We start from the raw sequence: 26,780 nt of genomic DNA on the forward strand, positions 1-26,780 counted from the left end.
GTGCCACAATCACTCAAACGGCTTACACCCCCACCCATTTCACGCACAAACAAGAGATTATTAATCCCTAAATTCAATTCACATCATGGAAATCAGTGGGCTAAAGTAAACAGGTAATCCCGTCCTGTACAACACAGCGCTTTATCACCTCCTCTGTGCGTGAACTTTACAGAGCACAGCAGCACAAATTAGAGTGCAAAGGTCTACAAAGCCCCTCGGGAACTATCAGTCACCTTTCAACTCATTGCCTCACTCCTTCTGCAGCACACCCTGCATCCTGTTACCTGGAAGCCAAACTGGATTAGCCCTCCATTCACTCTGTTCACCAGAGCGCACATAAACCACATGCAAAACAACACACACAAACCGTCTGTAGTGTTCATGCATCAAAAATAGAGTATTTAAAAAAAATGATACGGTCATGTGAACAAAAATATATAATCTATTTAAACAAATATAACTAAAGAAATGCCTTTAAAAATCAATCATAAAACATAATATACCATAACACCTTGCATCTGCTTAGCAACATCATAGCAACCACCTTGCAACATCTTAGCAACTACCTAGCAACTGCTTAACAACACCATAGCAAACACCATGGATACCACAGCAATGCCTTAGCAACCACCTTGCAACACCTCAGCAACTATTTAGCAACTCAATAGCAACCACCAGATGCCATAATTAAAGCCATAATATACCATAACACCTAGCAACTGCTTAGCAATACCATACCAACCACCTCGCAACACCTTAGCAACTACCTATCAACTGCTTAACAACACCATAGCAAACACCATGGATACCATAGCAACACCTTAGCAACCACCTTGCAACACCACAGCAACCATGTAGCAACTGTTTAGCAACACTATAGAAAACACCATGGACTCTAGCAACACTTTAGAAGCCACCTAGCAACCACAACAGATACCACAGAAACACCATAGCAACTGTTCAGCAACACTATACCAACCACCACAGGCACCCTTGCAACACCCTAGCAACCACCTAGCAACACCATAGCAACCACCATGGATACCATAGCAACACCTCAGCAACCACCTAGCAACTGTTTAGCAACACCATAGCAACCACCATGGATACCATAGCAATGCCTTAGCAACCACCTTACAACTGTTTAGCAACACCATAGCAACACCTTAGAAGCCACCTAGCAACCACAACGCATGCAATAGCAACACCATAGCAACCACCCAGCAACCATTTAGCAACATCACAGCAACCACCATAGCGAACGGTTTACCTAGGGAAATGCACTTTTCCAGTGTGTAAAATGAGAATGAGGTAGCACGTCAGTTTTAGATGATTAGAACATGGTTAGAGAGGAATGTTGGAAGAGCCTGTTAAAACCTCAGACATTTCTTTGGACATTTCTTGATTATAGAAGTTAAGTGGATCACCATGACCAGATCCAAAGAGCAGAAGAGGAGTGTAGATACAGACGAGCCTTAGTTTAAAAAGATCTCATAATTATTAGAAAGTCAAAATATATATATGGATGATATAAAGCTCCAACACACACATGATTAGTGATACTGAATACCACACTTTAACTATGAGGCAGATAATGATTAAAATATGCGTCAATATTTTACTTCTCTAGTCAAACCAATTGCATCTACAATTGCTTAGCATGTACAACAGACTGGCAACTCTACTGCTGCTACTACTACAACCCCTGGCAAAAAGTATGGAATCACCAGTCTTGGATGAGCACTCCTTCAGACATTTCATTCTGTAAAACAAACTCTGATCAAAAACATGATACAATAATAAGGTCATTCCAAAGTGCAACTTGTTGGCTTTCAGGAACACTCAAAGAAATGAAGAAAAAACATTGTGGAAGTCAGTGAATGTTACTTTTATTGACCAACCACAGGGAAAAAAATATGGAATCACTCAATTCTGAGGAAAAAAGTATGGAATCGCTCAAATTGAAGGTAGAAAATAAGGACACACCCAGTCAATTTCCTTTCCCTAAATGGACACCTGCCTCAGATTAGATCTGCTCGTTAGTCTGCAGTTAAAAACACCTGCAGTCATGACACCTTGGAGGGCTGCTGGACGAATTAGAGTGGCAAGAACCATGGCTCCAACAAGAGAAATGTCTCTTGAAACAAAAGAGAGGATTGTGAAACTTCTTGAAGAAGGTAACTCTTCACGCATGGTTGCTAAAGATGTGGGCTGTTCACAGTCAGCTGTATCCAAGATATGGACCAAATACAAACAGCATGGAATGGTTGTTAAAGCCAAGCGTACTGGTAGACCAAGAAAGACAAGCGTCAAGACAAGCAACTTAAAGCCATTTGTCTTGAAAACCGAAAAAGTACAACTAAACAGATGAAGCATAAATGGGAAGAAGCTGGAGCCAATGTATGTGACCGAACCGTAAGAAATCGTCTAAAGGAAATGGGATTTCAATACAGGAAAGCTAAAAGAAAACCATCATTGACACCTAAACATAAAAGAACAAGACTGCAGTGGGCTAAGGAGAGGCAATCATGGACTGTGGATGACTGGATGAAAGTTATCTTCAGTGATGAGTCAAGAATCTGCATTGGACAAGGTGATGATGCTGGAACTTTTGTTTGGTGCCGTTCCAGTGAGAATTATGAAGAGGCCTGCCTGAAGAAAACAACCAAATTTCCACAGTCCTTGATGATATGGGGCTGCATGTCAGGCAAAGGCACTGGGGAGATGACTGTGGTTAATTCTTCTATCAATGCACAAGTTTACATTGACATTTTGGACAGTTTTCTCATCCCTTCAATTGAACAGATGTTTGGAGATAATGAAATAATTTTCCAAGATGACAATGCATCGTGCCATAGGGCAAAAACAGTGAAGGCATTCCTTGGAGAAAGACACATTCAGTCGATGTCATGGCCTGCAAATAGTCCAGATCTCAACCCAATTGAAAACCTGTGGTGGAAATTGAAAAAAATGGTCAACAAGAAGGCTCCGACCTGCAAAGCTGATCTGGCAACTGCTATCAAAGAGAGTTGGCACCAAATTGATGCAGAATACTGTTTGTCACTCATCAAGTCCATGCCTCAGAGACTGAAAGCCGTTATAAAAGCCAAAGGTGGTGCAACTAAATACTAGTGATGTATTTTGAATCATCTTTTGTTTATCTGTTTTTCATGATTCCATACTTTTTTCCTCAGAATTGAGTGATTCCATATTTTTTTCCCTGTGGTTGGTCAATAAAAGTAACATTCACTGACTTCCACAAAGTTTTTTCTTCATTTCTTTGAGTGTTCCTGAAAGCCAACAAGTTGCACTTTGGAATGACCTTATTATTGTATCATGTTTTTGATCAGAGTTTGTTTTACAGAATGAAATGTCTGAAGGAGTGCTCATCCAAGACTGGTGATTCCATACTTTTTGCCAGGGGTTGTACTACTGCTACCAAAATGCAACTAAGGAAACTGGTTCCTTGCATCACTTTGATCCGTTAATACCAAATTGTAGCTCTTTGACCAAAATAAAACGCCTAGAGGCTCAGAATAAACAAAGTAAAACAAAATCAGCAGCAGCCATGTGTAAAGGCCTGAAGTTTAGTGCCTGCAGGAGTAGTTTTATCAAAACAAGAAAACCAAATGTGAAACAAACCCACGCTCCGTACAGGAATGCAGAAAGTCCGCTTCTGACTTCTTGGTTCAGACATATCCAGGAACTCACGGTAAGGAAAAAATAAGCAGTGTTTCACAGTGAAATCTCGATTTGGGGCTAGTATTATTAGTGATTCAGAAAATTTCAATATTATATAAGAGCAATTGGTACTTTTGGCAGTGTGGGCAGTGTGCCAAGTCCTGCTGGAAAATGAAATCCACATCTACATAAAAGTTGTCAGTAGCAGAGGGAAGCATGAAGTGCTGTAATTTTGAGGGAAAAAAACTGCACTGACTTTAAACTTGATAATAAAACACAGTGGATCAACACCAGCAGATGACATGTCTCTCCAAACCATCACTGATTGGTGGAAACTTCACTCTAGACCTCGAGCAGTTTGGACTGTGTGTCTCTCCCCACTCTTCCTCCAGACTCTGATCCCTTGATTTACAAATGAAATGTAAAATTTACTGATGATCATTGATGGTTTGGAGTAGGGGTGTGCTATATCGTATCGTACTCAATAATATCGCTAACATTTTTGAATATCGTAAATGATATTATACCCTGAAATATGGTGCCATATCACCCACCCCTAGTTATATATAAATCAGGGTACTACTTTTTGCTGTTTTTAGCAACAAAAAAAAAAATCACACTGTTCTTATTTTCAGTGATATATCTACTAGAGCAGCGTTTCTCAACCTTTTTTGTATCACGACACCCTTTAAATATATGCGAGATGTCACGGCACCCCAGTTTACGGGGGGGAGGGGGGGGGTGTGCTGGCGCAGTACTTCAGGTGAGAACGGGGGGGGGGGGGGGAGGTGCTGGCGCAGAACTTCAGGTGAGAACGAGGGTTGTTGCTGGCGGAATATGAAATAAAATAGCGCGTGCATCGCGTGGGGGACAAAAACTTTACAGTGTGTCCCAATTTAAGGGCTGCATCCTTCAGAGGCTGTATTAGAAGACAGATTGCGTCACAGCTGCGCAGTAATACACCGCCTCTGTGGGTCGCATCCTTCAGAGTATGCTGCCTGTGAATTGGGACACACCCCGACACGAGCTGACTCTGGAAAGGAAATATGCACGTGAGGCGCAATATTTTGACGGCACCCCCGATGAAGCCAGACGGCACCCCAGGGTGCCGCGGCACCCTGGTTGAGAAACACTGTACTAGAGAACCTATTATATCTGTCCAGTATCATTTATTTTACTTTAATACTTCATATATGGAGATATTTGGAGTGGATTATTAGTATCACGTAGTGCTGGGCGATATGGGAAAAATCATATATCATGATGTGGAATTTTTTATATCACGATAACGATAAAGATCATGATATACCACATTTAAGCATGTTTTCAGTTATTCTTTGAAAAAAAAATATGACAAAATAATATCATTACTTACTTTTTTCCAACTTTATTTCAAAGTGGCATTAAACCCAACTTTCACAAATGAGAATTACTACCTTTTAGTGCAGCAGTATATATGTATCAAATTAAAACAGATAAAGTAGCTGCAGTAGCTCATTTTTTCAAAAGAACAATGCCTCTCCCAATGGATATTCAGCTCTCATGAGTTTAATAACGTAAAGCATGTCCGCGAAATAACGTAAAGCAGGGTCATGTCGCAAAACCACATTATGAAGCTTTTTTGCGAAGATTACTTTATTATCACTTATATAAACCCAGTTTATGCAAAGTGACCACGCCAATACATTTCATCATAGCCTACTTTATATATTTGCATGAATAATTGATGAAACGATAGGGATGATAGAAGGTAAGTAGCACGATAGACACTTTTCTATCGTCCCCATGATATTTATCATCATATCGCACAGCACTAGTATCACGAAATTTTGGCACGAGATTATTGGCTTTTAAAAATCTGATAAAATCGCCAATAGTATCGTTATCGCGCAATATTATTTTAGAGCCATATCACCCATCCCTAGTTTGAAGAGCCAGAGAAGTTTCAAACTGGAATTTTTTTAAAACTATTTTTCCTAGAGCTTCAAACTTCTAAATGGATCAATTTGACCAGTAATAGGATGGTTAAACTGCACAGATATACACGATTTGACCAATCAGAGGAGACAATTTGATCGCACGGATTATTGATGCACATTTTGATGCGTTTAGGTTCATACCTGTGTGAAACCAAACCAAACAGAGGGAGAAACGCTCCAAATAAACCAACTCATCAACTGATCCGGACCATAGAAACCCAAAACTACAGGTGGGAAGATGCCCTAAAAGTCCATGATTGGTTGCCGAGACACTAACATTGAAGCTACAAGACAGAAGTATCTCCTCAGCCTTTAAAAGAGAGGGAGTCCAGTAGAAGTGGCAGGGAGACGGGCGGCAATACAGGCAACCCAATCAGATAAATGAAAGGATGAAAGGATGAGAGGGAGGTCTCGATTAGATTAAGTGTCCAATTCTCTGCGAGTCACAGCTGAGAGGGAGCTGTATTAAACTCACACACCAGCCTGAATAGCCTGTGCTGTCACGGAGCTTCACAAATCAAGGACCGTCCTTGAAGTCCAGGTTGCAGGCTGATAAACAATTCATCACTGGAGGAGCTCCTTCATTCCAGAGAACACAGTTCCACTGCTCCACAGCTCAAAACTAGAGGCTTTATAACCCTCTATAACCCACAACGCCTACTATTAGGCATGGAGCCAATAGGTTCATATTAGTGCTGGGCGTTACCGGTTCATCCGGTAAATAAACCTAAAATACTCAATGTTTAGTGTATTTAAAGAGATATTTCTCAAAAGCTCTATTGCAAAAGTAAGACACAAGTTTAATATCAAATTACAACATGTCAAAGCACCATCACAGGAGCATACTGGCACAGCTCACTAGCTAACGCCAGCCAGTTAGCATAACAAGCTAACACACTGAATAATGGTAGATCAGCTCTGTGCAGTAAAACGCTGGTATCGCTCTCTTCTGTCTGGAGAAAAATGGGAACAGCACTTTATCTGAGGAGCTCCTGCTGCTGTTCCTCACTGTATGATTATATTCACTCAGGAAGATACAAAACAAAAATTATTTCCGTCCCCCAGACGAGTTTAAGGCAAGTCTAATATTAATTTATAATATGTTATATTGAAGCCATTAAAGTATTACATGTATTACAGTTTTATAATCAGCCACAATTCCCCTTTTTCTCCAGTAAAACAAATACATTCAATTCAGTGTGCATTAAAATAATCTGTTTAAACATATTTAAACAGGGCTATAGTTGCTGCCCTTGAAGCTTTTTTGCACCTTGTAAGCAGAAACAGCTTGCTAGCTATTGCTAGCAATTTAGCATAACATGCTAACACACTGGCGTAATGATAGCTCAGCTCTGTGCCTTAAAATGTTTGTATCTCTCTCTCTTGTCTGGAGAAAAATGAAAACAGCACTTTATCTGAGGAGCTCGTGCTGCTGTTCCTCACTGTATGATTATATTCACTCAGAAAGATACAAAACAAAAAATTTTTTCGTCCCCCAGACGAGTTTAAGGCAAGTCTAATATTAATTTATAATATGTTATATTGAAGCCATTAAAGTATTACAGGCATTACAGTATTATAATCTGCCACAACTCCCTTCTTTCTCCAGTAAAACAAATACATTACATGCAGTGTGCATTAAAATGATCCATTTAAACATATTTAAACAGGGCTATAGTTGCTGCTCTTGAAGCTTTTTTGCACCTTGTAAGCAGACACAGCTCGCTAGCTATTGCTAGCAAGTTAGCATAACAAGCTAACACACTGGAGTGCACAATGGTAGCTCAGCTCTGTGCAGTATAGTATGTATCGCTCTCTCCTGTCTGGAGAAAAATGAGAACAGCACTTTATCTGAGGAGCTCCTGCTGCTGTTCCTCATTGTATGAGTGTTTTTATCCAAGTAAAATAGGAAAACAACAACAAACAGCAATTATTCACTTGGAAAGAGACAAATAGAAAAAACAAAATGTATTATGTAGTATAAGGCACACATAACATCCTTTAATTTTCCCTAAAATCAAGAGTGTGCACAGAGACTCAGGACTGGAGCAGTATTAGCATTACCCACTACCTGGCTAGCACTGCTGGAGCAGTATTAGCCGCTAACCATGCTAAGCGCAAGCTTTTTCCAATGTTTAGAGTCGCGTATATCGAACCGTAGCCTGCTGCTAACCCCGGCTAGCATTGCTGGAACAGCATTAGCATTAGCTGCTAACTGTGCAAAGCGCTAGCTCTTTTACCATTTATCGGTAAGTATATTGGATAGTAGCTTGTGCATTGATTGTGTTTAAACGAGCTACGTACGATGCACTACTAGCTAATATCGCCCTGGCTCACTACTCCTTATTGTTCCTCAATGTAACGTTGTCAGGCGGCATTTACGTCCCACTAGCGCTAGTGGTTAGCAGCTAATGCTAATGCTGCTGCACCCAGCCTTAGTGAAAATCTGGAAATCTCTAAGCTTACTGTTAATAAATGGAAGCGCTTTACTCACCCAAGTAAACAGTTTTCAGGAGAGAAATCTGTGTAGATTAACATCCAGCACTCGTTTTACTTTAAAGAAAATGTTTTTTTTTTGTTTGTTTGTTTACTTAAGTTGGTTTAGCTTTACAGGTCTCCCACCCAGTGGAGAGACCTGCTAAATTAGAAGGAAAACATGGCAACACCCTTGTTCCTTACTTGTGGCCCATAATGCGCCTTATAATCCAGTGTGCCTTATACCCTGAAAAATACGGTATTCAATAGCAAATTAATCTGGGGCAAAAAAATGTGATCAGGACATCCCTAATCAATATGAATCAATAATTCTTTTTTTAATCACATCACAGAATCTCTAAATCGCATACGAATTTAATCATAAGGTGCCTAGAGATTCCCATCACTAGCTGAAATGACATATTGAGCAGTCTTAGTATGAGGTGACTATTTGTAAAGGTTCTTTTAAAGCTTGGCACATGCGTTCAATTTGTCAGCTCCACCACAAGAGACATTTTCTGTTCTTGTTTTGTAGATAAATGTCCTGATTTCCTCAGAACCCACAGTGTGAACACAGAACCGGTATTCTTATCTCACTCTCGCAAGCAAAGAAAGAAGCTGCGACACAGTGATTGTTCCATTTACAGGCCTAGGTTTCGTTCTGAGGAATCCCCAGAGTGTTTGTGACCTTGGAAAAAGCTACTCGGCACAGTGGCGTATTGGATGAGCCTTCGAGATGGAGCTCCCTGAGGGGGAGCAGGACGTCTCTGAGAACAGTAACTATTGACACACTGGAGAAACAAACCTCCCACCAGGGAACGAGGAGGATTGAGTTATTGTCAATGTCTTTATTTACAAAAACAGAGCTATCTAAAAAGGTTTTTCATGGTTCAATTTAGCTCTGAAGCTTATATATATATTTTAGAATATGGACAAGACTATTGATGGCGTGCAAATATAATTAGTAGATCACTTGTCTAGTGACAGACCTACACAATAAGTCCAAATATATATACATGACATGTAGTGCTGGGCGGTATGACCAAAAGTGTAAATCACAGTATTTCTTAAGATTCTGATAGTTTACGGTAGATCACTATATTTTTATAATATTTTTTTTTTTTTTTTTTTTTTTTTGCATGACTGGCTTCATTATAGGTCTGTAACTCACTGCACTGTTAGGAGTACATATAATAAAATAGAAAACACTAAGGCTTTAAATAAATGCTTTGATTACTATTGGGTTTACTTTATTCCAAGTAAATGTAAGTATGAAAGGTATATTTCTCAAAAGCTCTATTGCACAGGGACGACACAAGTTTAATATAAATTTACGATATGTTCTTATAGAGAAGATTAAAGCATTACACTATTAAAATCAGCCACACTTTCCTTCTTTCTCTAGTTAACAAATAAACTCAGTTCAGTCTGCATTAAAATTATCCATATTTCAACAGAGCTATAGTTACTGCCCTTCAAGTTTATTTGCACCTCGTATCCAAAGTTTTAGGTAGTTTAAAAAATGATTTCGCACTCAGGACTAGGGCTGGGTATCATTTAAAAATTTTCGATACCAACACCGATACGGTACCTTGAATTTGGCACCGATACCCAAATGGTACTTTTTCCCCCGATACCTTTCACTGTTTGGACAATTTGAATGATTTGCATTTCCTTGCACGCTCTCGGTTTGTCTGCGTCAGGGCGCTGAGGCGGTTGTTTTTACCACGTTCCATGCACTACAGCACTTATATATGTGTGGCGCAGTTAATGCGCATTTCATGCAAAGTATCGAAAACAGATTTTTTTTTTTTTTTTAGACCTTTCGGTACTCGATAGTACTGAGACATGGTGATTTGGCCGGTGCCTTTTTGGTATCGAATTTCGATACCCAGCACTACTCGTGTGGGGGGACGAGAGGAACTCTTTTGCAAGCTTTAGGCCCAATCCCATTTCACCCCTTGGCTCTACCACTTACCGCTACCCCTTGTTTTTAGAACAGTTACAAGAGGAAGGAGCAAAACCCTCCCCCTAGGAATTGGAATAACCCTTCAAGCACCCGATGCGTCATCAGGAGCGCTTAAGTTCAGCAACCTAGCTGCTGCTGCTGGATAACTAGTTAACTTTAGGGCTTTATTATTTGTATTCAGAAAAGGGGAAAGTGGTTTAGAAATGAAATATTACTGTCCATTTCTTAATTACTCTGTAATAGGAAGCTGAAATTAGCTTTGATTTGCTTTTATTTTATTTTTCCATTCCGCCTTAAATGCTGCAGCTCGTCAGTCGTCTGTTGCACCATTTAAGGTGAAACGGGACATGTTAGCTATCTAGCCAGCTAGAGACAAACTACTTTATGAAAAATTTGGTCAGAAAACATTGAAACTACACATAAAACTATGGTAATGTAGTGCTAATAGTCACTTTTAACAAGGAAAATATTTACATTTGTGGGTTTCTTACCAGTGATTCTTATACCCCGTCGTTTGAAGTGTGCCTTTAAAAAAATCTCAAGTTGAACCTCCAGCCCAACAAGAATCGGGACACCGAAGGGGTACTATGGGATTGGGCCTTGGATTGATCATGCAAGCTCTCTTTTCTGATTTTCTGAGAGAAAAATAGCTTTTTGCTATTGTTTTTCTATTATACTCGGATAAAAACACTCATATTACAAGCAACAGCAGCAGGAGCTCCTCAGTCAAAGTGTTGTTCTTATTTCTCTTCAAGCAGGACGGAGCATATGACTTCACAGAGCTGAGCTACCGTCACTCCAGTATGTTACATTTTTATGCTAACTAGCTAGAATTAACTAGTGAGCTGTGCCAGTGTGCTTCTTTGGTGGTGCTCTTCTACACAGTGTTTCGCAGCATCTCTAAAAGTATGGCGTTATGTGAACAATGCATACCGGTTTAATTTCTCCTCCGATATACCGGATGAACCAGTATCCCGCCCAGCTGATCACATTCAACAGAGGCTTTATTTCACACATTAGTATCACAGAAAGACTAGAGGCCTTTCCCTAATCCCTCTGATTAGGGGATCTCTCTATCTATCCTCCGCCTCAATCATGGTCACTACCTAATCAGATTAAAGTGATCCAGAGAAGTTAGAGGAGATAAGAGGTTTAGCAGTAGGGGTGGGAATCGATTACTATCTCACGATTCGATTCGATTCCGATTTTGGGGGCCACGATTCGATTCAAAATCGATTTTTGATTCAAAACGATTTGAATTATAAAAATTTCTGCTTCTGGCTTATGAATCTTATTGAAAAAAAAACCCTCCATAATATACACTGGTCCTGGAGCAAGTAATGTGTTACAAAAACAATAAAATGTGCAGGAATGTGGGTCCTCAGTGACAGAGAAATCACTGGGATATCACAATGACGTTAATGAACAATAAATAAATAATAAATAACACTGCTTTATTACCAGGCTACTAGCGGTGGTGTGTAGGTGACGCTGCTGGGCTGATGTGATGATAGCAGTGGAGCGCTAAAGTTCAGGAGCAGCTGCTGATTAACTAGTTAATTTAAGGTCGTTGTATTTCTTCAGAAAGGGGGCAGGAGGTGGAGAAATTAATTCATATTGTCCATTCCTTAATTCCTCTGTGATGAGGAGCTGAAATTAGCTCTGATTAGCTTATTTTATTTTTCCGTTCCGCCTTAAATGCTGCAGCCTGCTGCCACCTGTAGCGTTATTTAAGGTGGAACTGGAAAGTTAGCTTGTTAGCTAGCTAACAGTTACTGAAACTAACTACTAGCGATCTTTTTTATGCTTGTTATGAAGCATTCTGCCATAAAACATTAAAACTACACGTTAATCTAAGGTAATATAGTGCTTGTTCTGCCATCTTACCGGTGATTCTCAAACACCTACTACGCTCTGTGTGGGTCTGGAAGACCTCGGTTTGAAGGGACAAGCGGGTTGCCAGGTCCAACAAAAATACCCAGCCCAAAATCAGTCCAAAACCCGCCCCTCAGAATCGATTTTGGGACATTTTAAATCGATTCTGAATCGTAGTAAATGAGAATCAAGATTCTTATGTGAATCGATTTTTTGGCACACCTCTATTTAGCAGCTTTAGAGACTCCTGTAAACACAACGTGAAGTTACTCAGCAGCAGTTTATGCTTCGGGGAGAAAGCAGGGCTGTTAAAATGCAAAAAAAAAAAAAAAAAAAAGGTACTCAGGAAGAGTGAAGTAGGCAGGGTATCGTTTCACATACTGCAACAATGCAGGAACAAAGGCAGGATGATATCGGGTGTATGATGTAAATATGGGAAAGAGTTCTAAACTGTCTGATTTTTGACTCCAGTTCACAAGAACTCTTTTATTTCTCTGTAAAACTGAGACAATTCAAAGCTTTCGGTGCTGATACCTGATCTGATAGCACAGTCTAAGGGCAAAAGTATGTTCTGGAAAATGAAGTGTAATGGGATGCAGTGCTACAGACTAGTAGCTCTCCAGCCCAGAGGGTTGTTGAACCCAATTGCAGAACAGTTGATCCCAAAGCAGGTAAACCCAAGAAAAAAATAATAATAATAAATAAACACACCACTCCTCACGCGGGATCAAACCAGTGTCGTCAGGGTCACAGTCCAATACACTACCGCTGCCCCAACTAGTGAATAGGGACATGGCCGGGGAAAAAAAAGCCCTTATAAGGAGATGGGGAGCCCAAGAACGGGCAGAAACTAGAGTTACGAGAGACAGGGGACGCATGTAAACAAAAGCTCACCAGAGAAGTCAATTAATTTAAAGAGAGATTAATCCTGCTATTGTCGTAGTAGAACAGTCTCTACTGTCCATAGATTACAATCAGACGCATTTTGTTGTAGCACTACAGTGAGGATTTGATTGCATTTAGCCTAGAGCATAAGTAAGGTCAGGTGTTGGAAGAACACCACCACAAATCTTTCTCAAATAATCTCAAAAGTATTGGATGGTAGTGGTGTAAAAAGGAATCGCAATAAAAATATTTCACAATGTGTATTGAGAGAACAGGTGATTTCCCGTTATGTTATTATAAAATCTCATGCAATTGCATTGTTTAAACACTACAGAACTCTGCTATTGCAAGCCAAAGAACCAGTGGGTGTAAGCAAATGGTGGGTGACAATCATACAACTGCTTTTTTTCTTTTTCTTTTTGAGGTCAGTCACTTTTTAAAGAGAGCCAAAACTGTTTACATAAATGGGTTTGTTATTGGTCTGTTGTGGCTTGTTTCACAATTGTGGCCCTGCTTGCCACGCCCCCCTCGCCTGGTGCTTGTTGACTCCATGTGGCATTTAATGGGGGGGGGGGGGGTGCACAGTAGTTCACAAGCTTATGGCAGTACTTAAAATACTTATAAAAATAGATAGTACTTATTCAAATATTTATCCATTGAGCAAATATATAAAGGTGCAAAATGCATTCAAAATGTCTTTCAAATATCAGAAAAAAAGGGATTGTGAGTGGAGTACATCGTTACACCCTTACTGAATGGAGCACCATCATTCCACCAAACAGAGAAAATGGAAAAAAATATGATGTGTATCATGGGAACATATGATTCCATGTTCTGTTTATGAAATGTTATGCAGCTGAAATGGTGGAACACCAGGAGTCGCAATCCAGTAGGTGCAGGCCAAAAAAGCCAGTGGGCGTAAGCAAAGGGCAAAGGATGTGTCAGTCATTTTTGACTGAAGCCAATCATACAAGCATTTGTGAAGGTATGGGGGGGGGGGGGGGGGGGGCAAAAATGTAGTGGAGTAAGATTAAAGTAAGTAAGTAGTAGAGTAAGGTTAGAATTAAAGTAAAAATTTACCAAAAGAAAAACCAGAAATACGTATGCCTAAAGTAATGAATCATATGTCCTGCTTAGACCATGACACTTTCATTCTAGATTGCCTAAATAAACAAGTGATTAATTGAGAAATAAAACAGCACAGTAGTTTGTTTAAGCTTAGCACTGCTCCACTACAGGGTGCATTTATACAAGGTGCGTTTGTTCCAAATATAATCGTGAATCCAGAATCTTGAACCAAATCGTTACACCTCTACCGCAAACTCTTTAAAGCATTAAAACCAACATGCAACAGCAACAAAACTACACTATCACCAGTCTGGTCACTTCAGAAAAACAGGAACCACAGACGTCATAATGTCTCTTAAATGTCATGCAGGTGTGCTTAAAAGAAAAGGAAAACGATTTTAAAAAAAGAGAGAAAACTGAACACACAAAACCAAATCTCAGCACTCAAACTGTTTGCACAGCCAGACGAACACCTCTCTGCCCAACCAGCTTTTCTCCTTATCAGCACCCATTAGTGACGGGCAGGCCTTAAGTAAACAGCTGTGCTGCTGCCCAGAAAAGGTAGCATTTGCTACTGGAACAGTGGAACAGTCCGTTCAAACCAAAGCTTAGTCCTCTGAAAAATATTACAGACAGCAGAATCTAATTATTTACATTTATAGCATTTAGCTGATAGTTGTAGTGTTAGGACTCTTATTGGTGCCTTATTAGTAGGGGTGTGTCATATCATATCGTACATGATGATATCGCTAACATTTTTGAATACGTGAACGATATTAAACCCTGAAATATCGTGTCATATCACCCACCCCTAATTATTGCATCAGAGTACAACCTTTTTGCTGTTTTTACCAAAAGAAAAATTTACACTGTTTTCATTTTCAATTATATATCTACTAGAGACAGATTGTATCTGTGCAATGTCATTAATTTACTGCAGTACTGGATATATGGAGATATATGATTGCATTATTAGTATTGTGCAGTAGTATATTCTTGAACAAAAAAAAAAAATCAGTGTTTTGTCATATCGTCAAGAGTATCGTTCTCGCAAAAATACCATGAAATATCGTGATATTACTTTAGGGCCATATCGCCCACCCCTACTTATTAGTGCTTGTATAGTCACCCATAACGGGAATTAACCCCAGTCTTCTACATAATGTGGTATGTAGCTCATTGGCAGGTAATGGTGTTATCCACTGCACCACACAACCAAGTTTTTTTTTTTTTTGCAACGAAATTAAACATTTAATCAAACTCTGAAGAAACAATACAGTTGCATCCCTCAGTGCTTGGACTCCTAGCAACATCAAAGTAACAAAGTGACTTATTATTGCTAAAAAGTGCAATGCTAATTCTCCAGCCTTATTACTAGAGAAATTTGGTAATCTAAGCTTGCTGTACATAGATTTAAATGTTTTACTTACACAAATGAACAGTTTCCAGGAGATAAATCTATGTAGATTTACATCTAGTGCTTGTTTAACTTTAAAAGAAAGTTTTTTGTTTTTTTTTACGAATTACAGTTTTGTTTACTTAGCTTAGCTTTACTTAACTTAGTTAGCTACACCCCCACCACAACCCAGCGGTAAGACCTGCTGAATTAAAAATGTATATATATTGTATATTTATATATATATATATATATATATATATATATATATATATATATATAGTATATTTATACATAGAGTCTCTTAAAATGAGCCTAATAGTTCGAAATATGCGGTAATTAAAGTGATGAATTAACAATATATTTCCTCTGTTACAATCTGCCTAGTCAATGATATTTTTACTGTAGATTGCTTAAATAAACAAGTGATTAATTGAGAAATAAAACAGCACAGTCGTTTGTTTAACCTTTGAAAAATGCACCTTGTATAAATGCTCCCTGTATTGGTATCCTTGTATTTTCTTGTTTATTTATACACTTAAGAAAAAGTTTTATTTGTTTAATTCAAAATTTGTACCAAATATTGTGAAAATCTAATTGTAAATTGTGAATCGAATTAAATCGTGAGCAGAGTGCATCGTTAAACCCCTATTAATAAATGATGTAGATCATATTTCTCAGGATAAAGATGGCATCAGTTCTTCTAACCACACAAGAGTTATCAGCATAAACTTCACTGACTCCTTCTGTACGACACAAGCAGGCTGCACCACATAACAAGCATTTATCAATAATGTATAATCACTAAAACATTCATGCTGAACTCTTACTGTGGTCACACTTAGTTCTCACACAGCGGGGGAGGTTCCAGTGCTGACCTTCATTCGGCATCATAACGTCTCCAGTGAAAATTGGCTTAAGGTGGGGCCTGGAGTCTTATCGGGATTATTTGCGTCAGTATAAATCAGTAAGTCATAAAGCGTGAATTAATTAAGCTGAGAGGAGGCAGAAATAATCACGTTACTGACGAGCACTGCGGCTTATCAGAAGGTCAAACGGTTACAGTATCAGACAAAGGAGTGGACTCGACTTAATCACAACGCCGATACTAAGGAACTAGACAAGTGGAAATGGTTACAAAACCGTAGATCAGATGGGGTCAAATTGGGAAACAGGTATTGAGTTCAGTGCTGCTCATTAAGAGATCAAGCACATTACGTCACGTCATGTTAACACTAACTGGCTGATTAAACTCTGAATAAAACTGTTTTTAAATGTTACACAGTATACAAATACCAATTTCAATCTTTTTAACCCAGATTTGAATCGTTAACCCCTTTTACACTTTCAATTACTGTGTTTTTCTCACTATAAGGTGAGAAAATCCTTAAATCCTTTAATTTTCGCAAAAAGCTTCAGCTACTTATGTATGAATTTTACGGGTCAGGTATTAAGGAGCAGTAAAGCCACTCCGCTTAAGTACAGCATTGGTTCTCCAGCACAGGCTGGAGAAGTATTAGCATACTGTTGCTAAGTGGTAGCTCTTTCACCTTCAGAGAAAAGTATATCGGACTGTAGCCTGCGCACTTATCGTATTAAAACAAGCTATGTGGGATGAACCGCTAGCTAATATCGCCTTCTGATAACCCTGGCTAGCACTGCTGGAGCAGTATTAGCATTAGCGGCTAACCACACTAAGCACTAGTCCTTTCACTGTTCAGAAGCGAGTATATTGGACTGTAGCAGTCTGAAAACCCTGGCTAGCACTGCTGGAGCAGTATTAACATTAGCAGCTAACCACACTAAGCACTAGTCCTTTCACTGTTCAGAAGAGAGTCTATAGGACTGTAACCCTGGCTAGCACTGCTGGAGCATTATTAGTTGCTAAGTGCTAGCTCTTTCGCCTTTAGAGAAAAGTATATCGGACTGTAGCCTGCGCACTTATTGTATTAAAACAAGCTATGTTTTAAGAATTACAGTAGGGTACCATTAATTAACGTCTATTTTCTGGTCTATTATCATACATAAGGCGCACTGGATTATAAGGCGCATTTTAAGCGAATAGTAAAGAACAAGAGTGTCACCATGTTTCACTTCTAATTCAGCAGGTAAAGAAAACTGTCATTCTTAAAACAAACAAACAAACAAACAAAAAGTATTCTCTCCTTAAAACTGTTTATTTGAGTGAGTAAAGTGCTTCCGTTAATTTACAGTAAGCTTAGATTTCCAGTATTTTAGTGCGTTTAGCTGCCGCCGTTAGCAGCCGTAGTTTGCAGCACTTAGCACTAGTAAATGCCGCCCCACAGCGCTACACTGAGGAACCCTGAGTGTTCCAGTAAGCCAGGGTACTATCAGTTAGCGTTTTGTTGCACGTAGCTGTTTTAATATAATAAACACCGGCTACAGTCCGATATACTCACTGCACTATACTAACTGCACTTAGCGCAGTTAGCGGCTAATGCTAATACTAATACTACTCCAGCCTTGTTGATGGAGACACTTAACTGGCACTCCTGTATAACTCTGTACTCTGTACAGTGTGGTTGGTTTACTGCTCCTTAATACCTGACTGGTAGAAATCATACATAAGGCACACTGACAAAAAGAAGAAATGACAAAAAGAAGAAATGTAAATGTACCCAAAGCATAAGAAAGGGTGTAAACGCAATGCATCTTTTAATGTTATAAACACCTACAAACTATGTAGGTGTAGAAACTATGTAAATCAAGCCCTGAGACACAGGACAGCTTTGTGCATTGCCAGAGCAGAAATGTTTGGTATGCAAACAGACTGTGAGTGACAGATGTGAGCGAAATGTATGAGGCTGGTCATGTTGGTGCCACCAGTCACTCCAGGTTGAACAGCTTTGTGAAGCTGCCGAACTCTATAAACAACGAGTAAGCTAATCTTAGCTTTTTTAAACTTAGCCATAGCTTTAGCAGTTCATGGTATGGATGCCTTGTTTATTCATAAAGTATTCATTATGGAGCTTTGTGCACTGGTTGTGTCCAAAATAATTCAGATTTTATTAAGATTTAGCCTCAGTTTCATTGTATTATATATCACATATGGACAAAAGTATTGTGATGCAGGTTAATTCATTGGTTTCTCATTGTTGCTGATTGAACTCATTGAAACACTCAAAATATGATCACCACCATAACTCATCCAAAACCCCTCAGCTAATCCCAAAAGTGCTGGATAGAGCTCCATAATTCCATAAGACAGTCAAAATTTTAATATTCTTTGTGTATATCTAATATTCTCTATCTGAAATTATTCATGGTGCCAATAGGTTTCATGATTATTTGCTTATTTACCTGCTCCAAAGAGTCCTAATCTATTGGCAGTACTTCTCTACAAAGACGAGTCAATATGTGCTGTTGCGCATCTATGTCAGCAATGGGTGCACCTAACATAAAGTATCTAAAAAAAATGCAGGCATTCAATTTCTCCAAAACGAACGTTTAAGTAAGTAAAAAGAATGTCCAACTTTTTGTTGGCAATCCATTAGTTTTAATTTTGTAAATGAGGACCAGCTGCTGTAAAAGCCCGGCATCAATTGCCAGCAAAGCGCATCACATCCTGGAATTAAACCACCAATTAAGAGGAAAGGAAGTCAAGCCTTTTCCCCCCCAATTTGCTTTGCTTTATTTGGTTTTATTTATAGTGATAGTCTTTAATTCACTCAATGTAATTCATCCATTTAAACACTGACAACGCTGCAGACCTCTACACCTGACAGGGTGTATTCATACAAGAAAGTAAGGCCCAAAGTCCAAAAAGAGGTTGGATGCATTTGTTACATTACATATGGTACTTCACACTGAAGTTCAGTGACTGAGCGCACTGTAGAACTTGGCTACATCTTGTCATCACTATACAGCTCTGGTAAATTAAATGAGTAAAATGAACATTGTTGTTTTATTCTATAAACTACAGACAACATTTCTCCCAAATTCCAAATAAAAATATTGTAATTTAGAGCATTTATTTGCAGAAAATGAGAAATGTCTAAAATAACAAAAAAGACTCAGAGCTTTCAGACCTCAAATAATGCAGAGAAAACTAGTTCATATTCATAAAGTTTTAAGAGTTCAGAAATCAATATTTGGTGGAATAACCCTGGTTTTTAATCACATGTTGGCATCATGTTCTCCACCACCAGTCTTACACACTGCTTTTGGATAACTTTATGCTTTACACTTCTGCTGCAAAAATTCAAGCAGTTCAGTTTGGTTTGATGGCTTGTGATCATCCATATGATCATCTTAAAATCAAATACACTTTTATCATTATCCATCATTTTACCATTGTATCAGTGGTATTTAATGGTCTTAAAATTATATATATTGTGTATCGCAATACTTTCTGGAACAATACATTTGTGACAGGCCTATTACTCAGTGATGTGATACATGTTTGCAAAGCTATAGAAAAATAAACATTATTAAGAAGGATTTAACAAAATTTTAAAAATTTGGACTGAAACTGGATAAAATTAAATATTTGTCAAACAGACAAATAACAAACCATTTTCATTTGCAGGCTTAAATTAATTTAGCCATTTTTTTCACAACTGTATAAATTAAATGACCTAGATTCTTTATTATTTATTTTCATTTAATTTAGGTTGCTAAATATATTGCTTCATCCCTTATATTGGGTAAATATAATCTGAAACAAATATTCCTTTTGTGTTAAGCCGCAAAAAAAGTATTTTGTATTAAATTGTATTTTAAATTATTATACATTGCACGCGTGATATTGTACTTCCTCTAATTTGACTTGTGCATATGCAAACACTGAGATGGTAATGATGGAAACGTTATATTTATAGAATTATTGCAGTGAAAAACAGCCACTTCTGGGTTTCCTCACTTGTACTATGATGCAGGACACCAGTTTATCTTGTCTGCCGCAGCAGATAAAGCGTTTCATATTCACAGTGTGGGTCACAGGAAGAGGGTTTTATGATCGTGAGCTTCTGCGCATCGCTTACACTCCATCCATCTGTTTCTCCCTCATTAGCTCTCCTACTTTGATCGTTCAAAGCTGATAAGAGCTTATATTAAAACAGCTTGTAATAAGAGAACGAAAGAGGGAAATGGAAATTTCACACTTATGTAAGAAGGTAAATCAAGCTAATTTTAGACTTAGATTTTAGCTTTTAGCCAATTTTAGACCCTAATTCAAGCAACCTAGGTAATTATATCGCTATAAACTTTAACAGTCATATCTCTGCACCAATTTAATAAGCTGATAAACTTTAAAAATGTATATCTGGCAGATCGTGACTGCAAATCAGATTGCTGCACCGCTTAGGGAGCTTTCCCAACCCATACGGATGTCCATGGCACAGCACCAATCAGGAGCTTTCTTTGGTGCAGAAGACTGGCAAAGCTCCGGGGACAACAGTCAGGAAGAGATAGGCTGCCAACCGCAAGACGTGAGCTGGGGAGGAGGAGGGAGGGCAAGACGGTGAACTTTAGAGACAGGAGGATGTGAAATGATGAGTATGGGCAGAAAGACCTGCAAACTCAAGTGCTTTCAGGTTTTAAAAAGTACTATTCAGTGCTTTCTCAGCTCTAGCACATCAACTCATTAAGTGTACTATACTATAATAGTCATTATTATTTATAGTCTACTCTATAGTAGTCAAATTATAAGGTAATACTGGAGCTGTCAGGATTATTACATTATTACTGACTTATTGTACAATAAATTAACATTACATTATTATTATTATTATTATCATCATCATTTTTATGACTGATATATCATCCATCGTGTCTTTTTGAATTTTGTTCAACAATACACAGCTCTTAAAAAATATAATCATATATAAAAACATAAAAAATAAAAAAAAATTTGCACAAGGAGTGTAAAGCATAAAGTTATCCAAAAGCAGTGTGTAAGACTGCTGGAGGAGAACATGATGCCAAGATGCATGAAAACTGAATAAAATTTTGATTTCTGAACTCTTAAAACTTTATGAATATGAACTTGTTTTCTTTGCATTATTTAAGGTCTACATCTTTTTTGTTATTTCAGACATTTCTCATTTTCTGCAAATAAATGCTCTAATTAAATGATAGTATTTTGTTTATTTATTTTTATTTTTTATATTGTTTGTAGTTTATAGAATAAAACAATTCATTTTACTCAAACATAAACCTATAAATAGCAAAATCAGAGAAACTGATTCAGAAACTGAAGCGTTCTCCTAATTTTTTCCAGAGCTGCAAATATAAAACTGTAAACAATAGCTTAGTCATTCATGAATTGACAAATGCATGCAGAGCTGTGAATCCATACTAGGGTTGCAACGGTATGAGATTTTCACGGTATGATAACCGTCTCAGAAAATACCGCGGTATCACGGTTATCACGGTATCACAGTTTGTTACATATATTATTAAACTGACCCTTAAAGAAATTACAACAAAGGTTTTTTGTTCAATTAACTATTTATTGTAGAAACCTGGAACAATTATATAGATAATAAATAAATAAATAAATAAATAAATAAATAAATAAATAAATATATATATATATATATATATATATATATATATATATATATATATATATATATATATATACATACATATATATACATACATATATATATACATACACACACACATACACACACACACACGTGTCACACATTACATGTACTCTAAAAAGTAAAGATCCTGTATTTAAAATATTCAGTACAATTATTTAAGTTTAAATTATTTAATATCTGATAAACTGAGCCTGGGTCAGTGTCTGATCAACAACTGTTGTAAACGTCCGTTTTACTGCCAAGTTGGTATATAACCAGATACTGCAGAAAGAGGGGATTTATTTCTGACATGATCCTCACAATAGAGATTTCCATTTTAAGGCTTTCACACCGAGTCTGGTTTTAACATATGAAAAACAGGCACGTCAGAATGTGAAAATTAACGCATGTAAATGAATGGCGTCTTTCACATCCAGTCCGGCCAGGACCTTTACACGGACACGTGAATCCATCGTAGCACGCACTTCACGCCTGTACCCAAGTACCTAAATTTCGGATAACTCAGCGCTTTTGCGGGCGCTTACCGCATGGGTTGTGCACGACTACAAAGAGGTTTTATTTAGGTTCAGAATAAAATTATAAACTAAACACATACTTTGCGCTGCGGTGTTCTCGGAGATGGAAGAACAGGTTTGACGTATGTCCATCTTTAGCTGTGACTGTGTACGGCCACATTGATTACAAATCGGATAACCATCCTCGGGTGCGTTCGGCGGGTCTCTGAAATAGTCCCACACTGCTGATTTTAGTTTAGCCTTTTTTTAGGCGGACGGAGATTTGTTTAGTCTGATGCACTTTCTGCTGTTCTCACCGCTGTGTGCTGAGTAGCTGAAGCGGAGCAGAGTTGCGCATGCGCGGGTGAGTTTCTCCGCTGGCTTGCCTTTTACCGGTAATAAGCAAACACACACGGTATGATAACCGTGCATTTTAATACCATGGTATACCGTGAAACCGGTTACCGCTGCAACCCTATTCCATACACTGTGTAGACTGATGCAGGTGATATGTAATTGCTTTGTTATGCTATTATATTATATTTTAAATTGCCTTAAAATGACAATACTAAAAAACAACCACATCAACCACAAAAAAGTATTATTGTGACAGGACTAGGTATGTAATACATTACGAACATAAAAGTGCATCTCCAAAAATTTGAATATCATTGAAAAGTTACTTTATTTCAGTAATTCAGTTTAAAATGTGAAATTTATATATTGTACAGATGTATTCATGTTTCATTGTTGATGATTATGGCTTATAGTTAATGAAAACAAAAAAAATCAGTGTCTCAGAAAATTAGAATATTACATAAGATCAATTGGTACTCTTGACAGTGTGGGCAGTGTGCCAAAAGTTGTCAGCAGAGGGAAGCATGAAGTGCTGTAAAATTTTGTGGGAAAACAAAACTGCACTGACAGTGGATCAACACCAGCAGATGACATGTCTCTCCAAACCATCACTGATTGGTGGAAACTTCACACAAGACATCGAGCAGTTTGGACTGTGTGTCTCTCCACTCTTCCTCCAGACTCTGCTCCCTTGATTTACAAATGAAATGTAAAATTTACTGATGATCAGTGATGGTTTGGAGAGACATGTCATCTGCTGGTGTTGATCTGCTGTGTTTTCTGAGACACTGATTTTGAGTTTTAATTGGATGTAAGCCATAATCATCAACAATTAAATAAATAAACTCTTAAAATAGATCACTGTGTTTAATACATCTATATAATAAACGACTTTCACATTTTGAACTGAATTATGCAATAAAGTTACTTTCAATGATATTCTATTTTTTTGAGATGCACTAGTATATAAACATATACATATAAACAAGCACTGCTATTCCTCCAGTATAATTATTTAAAATTAGGTAGTATATAAAAGGTACATTTTGATCAACATTTTTAAATGCATTTATTTTATGCACTGTACAGTATAAGTCTTGGAATGCTAGCTTCTTTGGTTTCTTCCAAAATTATAGGTGCATTAGTGAGGTCAGGATGTTCAGATGCTCCCCATCACAGCCTAAACATCTCAACTTAATGATGGAGCTCCATCATTCCAAAGAACGTCTCAGTTTTGCTGCTCTACAGCTCAACTAAGCCAACACATGGCACTACACATGGTGGGAGCCAACAGATTTATGCTCATATGCTATAGTGATTCATTTTCAATTGGTCATACTTCTCTACAGGGACTAGACAAGCTGTGTGTTTGCATTTGCTCATGTGCCTGCAATTGGTACAACTTAATGTAGCTAAATATATTCATTACATTTATTAAAGGGTGTGCCCACAAACAGACTTGGGGCAGATATGGGCAATTTCCCAGACATTGACTGAATTTATATTTTTCATTTTAAAAAATCTACAGTGTACAACCAAGCTCAATGTATGTCCAATAAACTGACCCAAAGTGTTATTTTACTGCAAAAAGAATACAAATGTATATTCCTGTAGTTCTGTGGGACTCCCAATTAGGGGTGGGCAATATTATATCATATATAATATATCGTGACACAGAAATATCATGATATTAAAAATCCATATCGTGATAATAGGGCTGTTCTGTCTTAAAAGTAGTCTATTATTTACTGTGAAGCTTTAGGTGTATTTATTGTATAATTGTTTTAGTTTGCAGTTTATATTCATGCACTAAATATTCTGCAATATTATTTGCTGCATTATATTATTTTATACTATATTATTTATTTTGCCACATTATGATTATTCTGTTATACCCTTATACTATATTCCTGAAATGAATTAATTATTTTTCTGTTTTCCTATATCGCCAAGTATATCGTTATCGCAAAAATACCCTGAAATATCGTGATATTATTTTAGAGCCATATCGCCCACCCCTACTCCCAATTGAAACCCACCACATTTAACACATCTACATGCAACATTTCATCATATAGATGATGAAACAGTTACTAGTGAAACTGGTTGTCCACAGAAATTAGAAACCAACATGCGACCCATTGTACATATGCAATCATAGAACAAGGTCATGAGGCGGATGGTTGCATCCTGCCACCTACTCCCTTTATGACAGTACCAGTTTCGCTACATAGGCTTTCTAACCACAACATTAAGCATAAACTAAATCTATTCAAGGCTTAAAATAATGAATGGTTAGGTGATTAACCCTAAAATATCACCACAACATTTCAATGCATTTCTGTGATAGCTATTCTTGACGATATGATAAAAGATTGATCAATGTACTGCAACAAAACAAATAATGTGCTTTGTTTAGTTTAAATTTAGAGCATACTACAAAACTGAAGTGCAGAATATTCAGTGCTGCTTATAAACTGCAAACAAGCAATTAAAAGTAAATACAGTAATTAGCAAGACAATTTTTTTTTTTTTTTTTTTAAAGATTGCGATATGACCATATGGAGTTTTTTGGCCATTTTAAAACTGTTGACAATAATATTGAGTACAATGTCACACCCCTACTGGTGAATCACCACTAAAATGGCCATTTAGTCAAGTGTGATTGGGCACAGTCTAAGAAAACAGCCTACCAGCCAAGCAAAGGAAAGCAAGGGTCAGGAGAGATAGTCATGATTCAACTCTGATGAACACAGGTCATTAGCACAAAAGTGGGCAGAAACGACAACGGGTCAGGAGAACATCTGTCACTGAATTCAGGATGATTCAGTCAATAACTCACTCAATCTCTCAACCTCTTTTTTTTTTTTTTTTTTCTTTTTTTTTTACACAGTGACACTACAGCCATAACTCACCACTGACAATCTGAGAACCACCATTTAGATCACTATCTCTAATGCAAATGAGTTGAAGGTCTGAACCCTTACACTGTCAGTTAGGAACGGGTCAGTTTGGCTACAAGACCTGGGGCAAAACTGACCTTAAGACTGGACTACTGTACTGTTACAACATAAAGACAAAAGTTAACTATGAATGACAATAACAGACCAGAAAACCTGAAATTAATAGTTAGTTTCCTCAAGCTTGAGAAAGCAAGAGAAACACCAAATTAGCCAACAAAACAAAACATACAAGGCAGGGGGTGCCCAAAAGATCTAAGAAGGTAGCTAGCTAACTTGTAATTTAAATTTTGGAGTAGGCAAACAGACTTTTTTGTAAAATTGGTAATACGTTGTAAAAAAAACGAAAATGCACTGTGAATTATTAAATATAATTCTGAGACAACATGCAGACAAAAGGAATCCAAATTTAAACTACAATATTGAGACACAGATGGCTAAGTATTTGATAACTGGAATATTACAATGTGAAGACAAAAGAGAATCACGAACGATGATAGGAAGATAGACAGATAGACAACTTCCAACTAAAATATTGAGACACAGACACTTGATAAACTGAATATAAATGAATACATGAAAACTGATAAATGAAAACAAAAGTGAATCATGAAGGACAGACACAGATAGACACAGAGTAACGAAGACAAATTGAACTATGAATGACAACTTCCAACTTCCAAACTCCAATTATTAAATACTTGATCATTGGAATATTACAATGTGAAAACAAAACAGAATCATGATAGATAGACAGACAGACAGATAGATAAAAGAACCAACCGGCTAGCTAGCTAACTTGTAACTTAAATTTTGGAGTAGACAAAAATACATTTTTCAATTGGTATTAGATTGTCAAAACAAAAGTAAATTATTAAAAAACAATTGAGACCACTGTCAAATGTAATGTAATGTAATGTTAATACTTGACAACTAGAATATTACAGTACGAAGACAAAACTAATTCTAGATAGATAGATAGATAGATAGATAGATAGATAGATAGATAGATAGATAGATAGATAGATAGATAGATAGATAGATAGATAGATAGATAGATAGATAG

The 26,780-nt window shown here is 37.5% G+C and overlaps 1 protein-coding gene and 1 long non-coding RNA gene across 2 annotated transcripts in view; both read right to left on the reverse strand.

The window, feature by feature from the left end:
* LOC125784409 (uncharacterized) overlaps positions 1 to 26,780 on the reverse strand; it is a 144,875-nt gene that overhangs the window by 68,939 nt on the left and 49,156 nt on the right. The window lies entirely within an intron of this gene.
* The window catches only part of slc9a1a (solute carrier family 9 member A1a), an 87,495-nt gene that overhangs the window by 58,428 nt on the left and 2,287 nt on the right, over positions 1 to 26,780 (reverse strand). The gene's annotated exons all lie outside the window — the stretch shown is intronic.

This window comes from Astyanax mexicanus, chromosome 1 (assembly GCF_023375975.1).
Source record: "Astyanax mexicanus isolate ESR-SI-001 chromosome 1, AstMex3_surface, whole genome shotgun sequence".
Lineage (NCBI taxonomy): Eukaryota > Metazoa > Chordata > Actinopteri > Characiformes > Acestrorhamphidae > Astyanax > Astyanax mexicanus.